Source organism: Eptatretus burgeri, chromosome 12 (genome assembly GCF_056783735.1).
Source record: "Eptatretus burgeri isolate ZD-2024b chromosome 12, Ebu_testis_v1, whole genome shotgun sequence".
NCBI classification, from domain to species: domain Eukaryota; kingdom Metazoa; phylum Chordata; class Myxini; order Myxiniformes; family Myxinidae; genus Eptatretus; species Eptatretus burgeri.
Genome location: NC_140972.1, coordinates 6,104,328 through 6,111,827, shown reverse-complemented (window position 1 = coordinate 6,111,827; position 7,500 = coordinate 6,104,328). Strand labels below are relative to the sequence as shown.

The 7,500-nt window shown below is 40.5% G+C and overlaps 2 protein-coding genes across 10 annotated transcripts in view; one reads left to right on the top strand and one right to left on the bottom strand.

The window, feature by feature from the left end:
• The window catches only part of LINGO1 (leucine rich repeat and Ig domain containing 1), a 393,052-nt gene that overhangs the window by 186,232 nt on the left and 199,320 nt on the right, over window positions 1-7,500 (bottom strand). The window lies entirely within an intron of this gene.
• The window catches only part of LOC147015021 (uncharacterized), a 74,774-nt gene continuing 73,976 nt past the window's right edge, over window positions 6,703-7,500 (top strand). Inside the window, exon 1 of the mRNA XM_085849331.1 lies at window positions 6,703-6,850. The gene's annotated coding sequence lies outside the window, so the exon portion shown is untranslated. The remainder of the gene's footprint in view (window positions 6,851-7,500) is intronic.

Sequence of the window (7,500 nt, the reverse complement as noted above, 5' to 3'; positions counted from 1 at the left end):
CCGCCTCGTGTTATGTTTGCACAGCTGGGTCTTAAACTCAGGACTCTCCCAGTACAGAGCATCCAGCCATTGGGACCATACTCTGTTCAGAGCATTGGTGCTGCCAAAGCAGTCTCCTGGGATATTCAGCACATTCCTGGATGGGTCGCCACTCCAACACAGGATACTCCAATGGCTCAATCATCCCCGTATGCTGGTACTCATTTTACCGACCTCAGAAGGATGACTGGCTCAGTCAACCATCCATCCATCCATCCATTGGGATCATACTCTGTGCAGAGCATTGATGCTGCCTTAGCAGCCTCTACGACTCTTGGGTACAATCCTGGACGGGTCACCACTCTGACATAGGATACCAGCAAGCTGGCACTCATTTTGCCGGCCTCAGAAGGATGGCAGGATGAGTCAACCTCACCTGGTATTAATTCAACGGAAAGTGGGATTTGAACTCGGGACCTGGAGGTCCGAAGGCAACCACCCTAACCATTAAGCCATGAGATCTGGCTTCGGTATTTCATTAAAATAGTTCATGTTAGAAACTTTCATCAGGGTCCTCGGACACTCTCCTTGGTCCTTTCCAAAACATTTTTTCATTTTAAATTCCTTGCTGTACCATCAGCTGGTGAACCCTATGGTGCAGATGTTCTGGATACTTGTCCCACCTTTCCCAACAAGGAAATCCTGCCCCCAAAAAATATCCATTATTACTGCACAAGCTCCAACAATGTATTGCAATGTTGTGAAGATTGAAATTTTTTGGTAAATACACTGATTTAAGACTCAAAGTGGAGCTTGTACATATAACACATGCAGGACATTAGCAGGTGTAATTTTACATGAATAACAAGGACATTAATTATTCGACAATGGACAAAAAGGTATGCTATATGACATTTGAACCTTGGCTCCCTATATCATGAGCTAGAGATTCATATGGAAACACAAACAGGTCAACCTCATGTCCATTGTATCCACAGCATATTTTTAGTCCATTGTATCCACAGCATATTTTTGGTCCATTATATCCACACCATATTCACATAGCAGTAATCCAGCACTAATTGCTAATTATTGGGTGGTCGCTGGACTCCCGTTATTCTCAGGTTTTCCGTCTGTCTGTATGTATGTAATGGACAGCTCTGGAGGCCAGAGGAATCAACTGATTTTTATGAAACTTGACTGGTAGGTTCATACCAGGATCTAGTTGTATGCTTTTGAGCACCGTTGCTCTGGACGCCACCGTTGCCAAGCAACAGGACTTTTAAATTTTTGAAAAAAATCCGAAAAATATTTATAAAAAAATATTTTTTCGAAAATCAAAAATCGGCTTCCGCGCTTTTATGCGCACTATAATCAACCTCTTTGTCAAAAAATTTCAGCCCGATCCGTCAAAAACTATGACTAGTATGGAATTATATAGCGACCATCCATGTCGCCTTCCGGCTTGTGTAGTGCTAATTATTAACTAACCCCAAAAGGTGAACTTATTCAACATCTATTGACAATGGCATACTTGCTGACAATCTTGCTTTTAAAAAGGATATTTAAGCGAAGTACCAGGTAACAGACTCGGTGGTGTAATGGTTGGAGTGCCGTTCCGAGTTTGGGTGGCCTGTGGTTCCAACCCCGGCCGAGTCATACCAAAGACTTTAAAAAATGGTGCGTGCTGCTTCCATGCTTGACATTCAACATTAAAGAAGGATAGAGCACAGACAAGCAACCATCGGACAGGCTTGATGGGCCGACTGGCCTCCTGTGTTGATGTTTCTTGTGAGGGAAGCCATGTTTGTTAATTTATTTATTTATTAACAGAGTAAAACAGTCGGATAATACAGAACAACTGCATTTCATGCTCACTGTGTTGTGTTGCTTTGATGTGTGATACCGTGATCGCCTCTTATTAACCGGCTGACTTGCTTGCTGTTGGCAATTCGTTTGAGTGCAGTCCACTTGTATACATGTTATACGCTTTGTGAAACGCTCCATATTAACCAACTATTCCATCGTAACTGAATTTCAACTGCCGGATGTTGAATGTTCTCAATTTGAATGGAAATGTAATGCATGGCTTTACATCCCAATTCAAAAGATGCGCATTGCATCCCAATCCATGCATGTCTCCTCCTTGAACTGCACCCATAACATAAATTTTTATTCGTCTGATTTTTTATGGAAATCCAAGTCGGATTCTTGAAGCATATTCGAGCAACTGAGTTCCAACACAAATGGCATGTAATGCGGAAATAGATGGCTAATACAATTTCAAAATAAGAAAAATCGTACAGTGAAGTAATGATGTACCTTATAAATAGGACATACAGGATATATCAATGGATGAAAAGATAAAAAAGTTGAAATTTGGGAGTCTGATTCTTGGAGGGCAGATGAGTCCTGCTTGGCTCTTCCAATACGAAGTCCATTGCAAAGGATGGAAAATTTTGATTCCTCTGTTGTAACACCATCTCTCTGCTCTCTCCTGTTCCCTCCTCATCCAAAAACTATGCAGACCATTCTGCATTACGTCAACCATAGACTGTGCTGCCTTGTCCACATCATAAGCAAAATGGGGGGAATCTATCATTCCTGCAGAGATTTATTTATTTATTTTTGAAGACAAAATTTCGGGAAATGCAAAAGCGAGGTCATTGTGGGGAAAAAGGGGCAATATTCTAATTGTCGGACAAAATCAGAGAAAGGCTGAACATGATAAAAGGTAAGAAGGAGGGGAGGGGAGGAAACAAAACATTGACATGCAAGTCAGAGGGTTGAGTGAAGTAGGATTAATGGTCGTACAAAAGATCATGGGTAGAGGAGACTATTCCAACGGCTGTAACCAAGCATCACCTTGCCCGGTGTCGCCATCCCATTTCATCAATGGCATCCCTGTGCAGTGTATTCTGCCACTCGGGTGCCAGAAAGATGCAGCGAATAACAAAATGATTGTTTCGTTTTGATATTTATGATAATTATTTTTGACAACCTCATCAATATTTTGACTATTTTCTAACGTAGGGCCTTGTGATTGCATTCATCATACCAGGACAAAGTGATGTTTACATCCGTATTTCAAGCAATGTTGATTGTGAATACTTGGGGCCGTCCAATTCCTGATTGGATGCAGTGAATAAAACATGTTCTGAATGTTTGTTATCACCAGGGTGCCTGATGGAGATCTGACTGTACAGGTAACATACTGTAACACTTACCACTGTACACCATCGTTAAACAATTAATATTTACGACTTTCTACCACTGTACCCCGTCAGTAGCCGACAAAACCCCACAGACACTTCTCGAATTATACTGCCATAAACCCAAGAAACACTCGTGAGCGAGCGCGCCCATGGAAGATTACGTGACGTGCCATTGTCGTTGGTCGCGTGACCCTCCATGAGCAGGAGCGAAGCTCGACAGGCTGACTTTTGTTCACGGATATTTTCGTTTAGAGACATTGTTGTGCTTTTTCATGGAATCTTGGCTTTGAGATACATCCGTATGGAAAATTTCAGCTCTTTAACCCATCGAGAAAGTACTAAACATTTATACGAGCGAGTGAGTGAGTTAGTGATTCGAAAGATTTTTATATATTTAGATGTTAACTTTCTTTTAAATCAATAAAATATGTGTGGCACATGTAATTGGTTTTCTTTCAACTTTGTTTTGTTACCCTGAAAATGTCTTTGTCACTGTGGCCAAAGTAATAATTTATCAACTCTCTCCAGAATATACCTTTGGTCATACAGAGCTTGCAAATGCAAACTACATATTGCTGATGGAGTATTCACTTGTGGGGACAATTCCTTATCATCAAATCTCTACTTTAGTGTCATCTTTCCAGTGTGAGGTTTCAGCTGATTGTGCACATTGTCAGAGCCTCGTGGTGTTCCTCAACCAGCATGCTTATATATATATATATATATATATATATATATATATATATATATATATATATATATATATATATATATATATATATATATATATATATATATATATATATATATATATATATATATATATATATATAGTTCCTCGTCTGCGTTGTGTTGAGCTGACGTTGTGGCTTTCCGAGTTATGACTGTACAACATGATAAGGTCATTGCACACAAACCTGACAACATGGTATTTTAATCCATTTTCTCATCTTCTCCTAAAATGGATGACTTCACAGTTGAGGAGCTGGTTGAATTGAAATGTTTTCAGATTACTTTGTCATATATTTTTTTGTTCCATTTCTCAACATCATGCTCATTGTTTGTCGACATCTGCTTGGAATACAATGTAATGTAAACATATTACAATTCCTGATTGGATTTCCTGTATACGACAACCCATGTTTATGAACTTCAAGTCGACCTGTTTTTATAATTATATTACCACCACCAAAGGTGGACGGAGGTTATATATTTGCCACTGAAGTGTGTGTGTGTGTGTGTGTGTGTGTGTGTGTGTGTGTGTGTGTGTGTGTGTGTGTGTGTGTGTGTGTGTGTGTGTGTGTGTGTGTGTGTGTGTGTGTGTGTGTGTGTGTGTGTGTGTGTGTGTGTGTGTGTGTGTGTGTACTGTTTTCCCATTTGAGTCAAGGTAGACTAGATTGATTCCGGGCCTAGCTGAACTCAGAAATGACGAGCGACTGGAGGAGACAGGAATTTATATATTAGAAAGGAGGCGATTTTAAGTGGATATGATCGAGATGTTTAAGATGATGAAAGGTATGGAAGCAATAGTCATTTCAGAAGAATGGACAGCGATACGATGAGGCGCCATGGCAACTGAGAGTAAAGAAGAGGAGAGTTTAGATATTGGCAGGGGTCTTTCACTCGGATGGTAGTTCATGCATGGATTGGTCTCCCTGGAGCAGTGGTATCAGCTGACATGATGGAAGTGTTTAAATTGGACTTGGAAAGATATCTGGAATCAATGAGGAAGAGGGGTGCATAGATGTTGGTGGAAATGCATGGGCCTGATGGATTTTATGGCCCACTCCTACATCAGACTTCTTTATATTAATGAAGTTCCCTCATTTATTGTCAAGCTTTCATGATTATACATTTAGGTCGATAACTCTTGTGGTGTACTCACCCTTGGATTGTCTTGTCTGGGGTCAAATGAAGATGAAATTGGATCCAGAAACAAAATGGCAACACTGATCTGAAGCATTGCATTTGGCATTTTATCACATTAAAAGGTTATCTGGAGTCTTAAAGTGGTGTGTGTGTGTGTGTGTGTGTGTGTGTGTGTGTGTGTGTGTGTGTGTGTGTGTGTGTGTGTGTGTGTGTGTGTGTGTGTGTGTGTGTGTGTGTGTGTGTGTGTGTGTGTGTGTGTGTGTGTGTGCACAATGTTACGTTTATGGAGAAGAAGGTGATGGTTGAAGGCCTTCGACGCCATGTATGTGTTTCTCTTCTTTTTTTTCTTTTCTTTTCTGGGAACACCAACTGTCACTCTTGATCTGCCACCATATCACAATCCCTGGATGTTCCCTCTTCCACAATTATTCCCCCCTATTCCAGTCTGGTCCTCCCACACAAAATTCATCTCCATATTTATTTCTCTTCTTTCCCTCCTTTCGACTCCATCACCTTGTTCTGTACCATCTCCACCAACACTGATTGCTTTTGGACAGGCGATTACTTACGTACGTACATACATACATATATACATACATACATACATACATACATACATACATACATACATACATAGCTCATTGGTTGTGTCTTAGTGTTTGAGATGTCTCCTTTCTCTTTGAATCCCGATCTCACTCTGAAGTTGTTTTTTTTGTTTCCACTGGTTTCACAGGCAGTGCCATCATCGATCATGTCCTGTTTTGAAAGGGATGTTACCCAAAGTGTCCTATCTTGTCGCCTTTGCTTTTGAAAGCGAAAGATGCCGCAGTACATTTTGAAAAGTCAGTCATTGTGTGCAAGTACCCTGGAATAATTTTCAATTCTGCACTGGCTGAAGACCTTTTTACTCCTCCAGTGAATGTAACCGTGTACAGATGCAGAGAGTCATGGGAGATCTGGAGCACAGAGTGTGAAATGTAATTTGAATGATAATAGAGTGGAGGATTTTTACTTTAAGAATGAACTTGAGGCGTATGGAGGAGCACGCACATGCATCACACGTAGGATAAGGAAATCAAGGTGACGTCGATGCACTTTTACATCAGATATAACAAGAGCAGCAGACAATGGAAAATACAGATAATGCATGGGATTTGAACCTGTGATCCCTGCGTCGTACAATCAGCTCAGATGGGAATGACAATTTGCCAACCTGGAATGGAGTTAAACCCATTGGAAAAGTCATGAGACAAACCAATTTTTACCCTTTGGGCAGTATCTGCAGTCATTGTGCTGACGGCTTCCTCTCCATCGTGCAGACATGATGGCCTAAATGACCTACTGTGTATTTGTGTGTTTCCTTGTAACGAATTCTGAAAACAAGAACGTACAAAGTGTGAATGTCATCACAAGCACGTATTTCAAGTCGAGGCTGCGTGAACTGTGTGACGGTTGATAATGGAATTATTTTTGTCAATGTTGCATATGCTGGAAAGGTTACATGCATGATTTGACTTTGTCCCAATCCATCATACGTTCTGCATGAGAAAGCAAGCTCTCTTCGAATGAAATCATGTCCGTGTGGGTGAGCAGGCATCTGACAGCCCATGCTGTGACAGACTTCATGGCGAGACGGTGATTAACTCCAAACTTTGTCGTGTTCTCACATTATCCACTTGATACAAAATCCTATACCGTTCCCACTCCACCGTAGATCTACATGGAATGCATTGTTGATCTCACCCGTTCCCCACTTAAAGGATGGGAGAGGTGATTGTAACGAGTCGGTGAGTGTGCACGTCTCTCATGCAGATCTACTTCAGTATAGATCGTTCGATCTTAGTTCTCAGAATTTGGGTTGTGGTGTGGGGGGGGGGGAGTTATTGGGCTAATAATTTGTGGATTCATTGCTCATTAGGGCAGAACATACGTGATGATGTTTTGTCACTTTTTGTATTTGTTATCATGATTTTGTGTAAAGGTGCGGTGTATTTAATATTGCGTAAGGTTGTAGTCGTGTTAGTAGCATATCTGTCCATGAATAATTGTATTGTTTTACTTCAAAGCAAATATTGTATTTTTTAGCATATCAGTTGATGTGGACTATATACCTGGTGGCCCAGAAGTAGTGGATCAGTTGCCGAAACAATAGTCACTACAATTGGATGATGATTTTGATTATTAATTTATTTTTGTTTGTTATTAATTGATAATTATTTTGTTTGCAGAATACCCCAAAAGTGGAAGATTTAAACCATGTGGGATCTTTTTCTGTTTAAATGTGGATTCTCTGACTGCACTATTACTTCTGGGCCACATGGTATATCAAGTCAAATTGGCAGATTTCCCCTTTTTTCTTTCCTTCATTCATCGATGTCCATTTGGAGTAGAGGATGAAGCAAAATCGACTACAGTAGTTCTCAAAAGTGTCACTCAG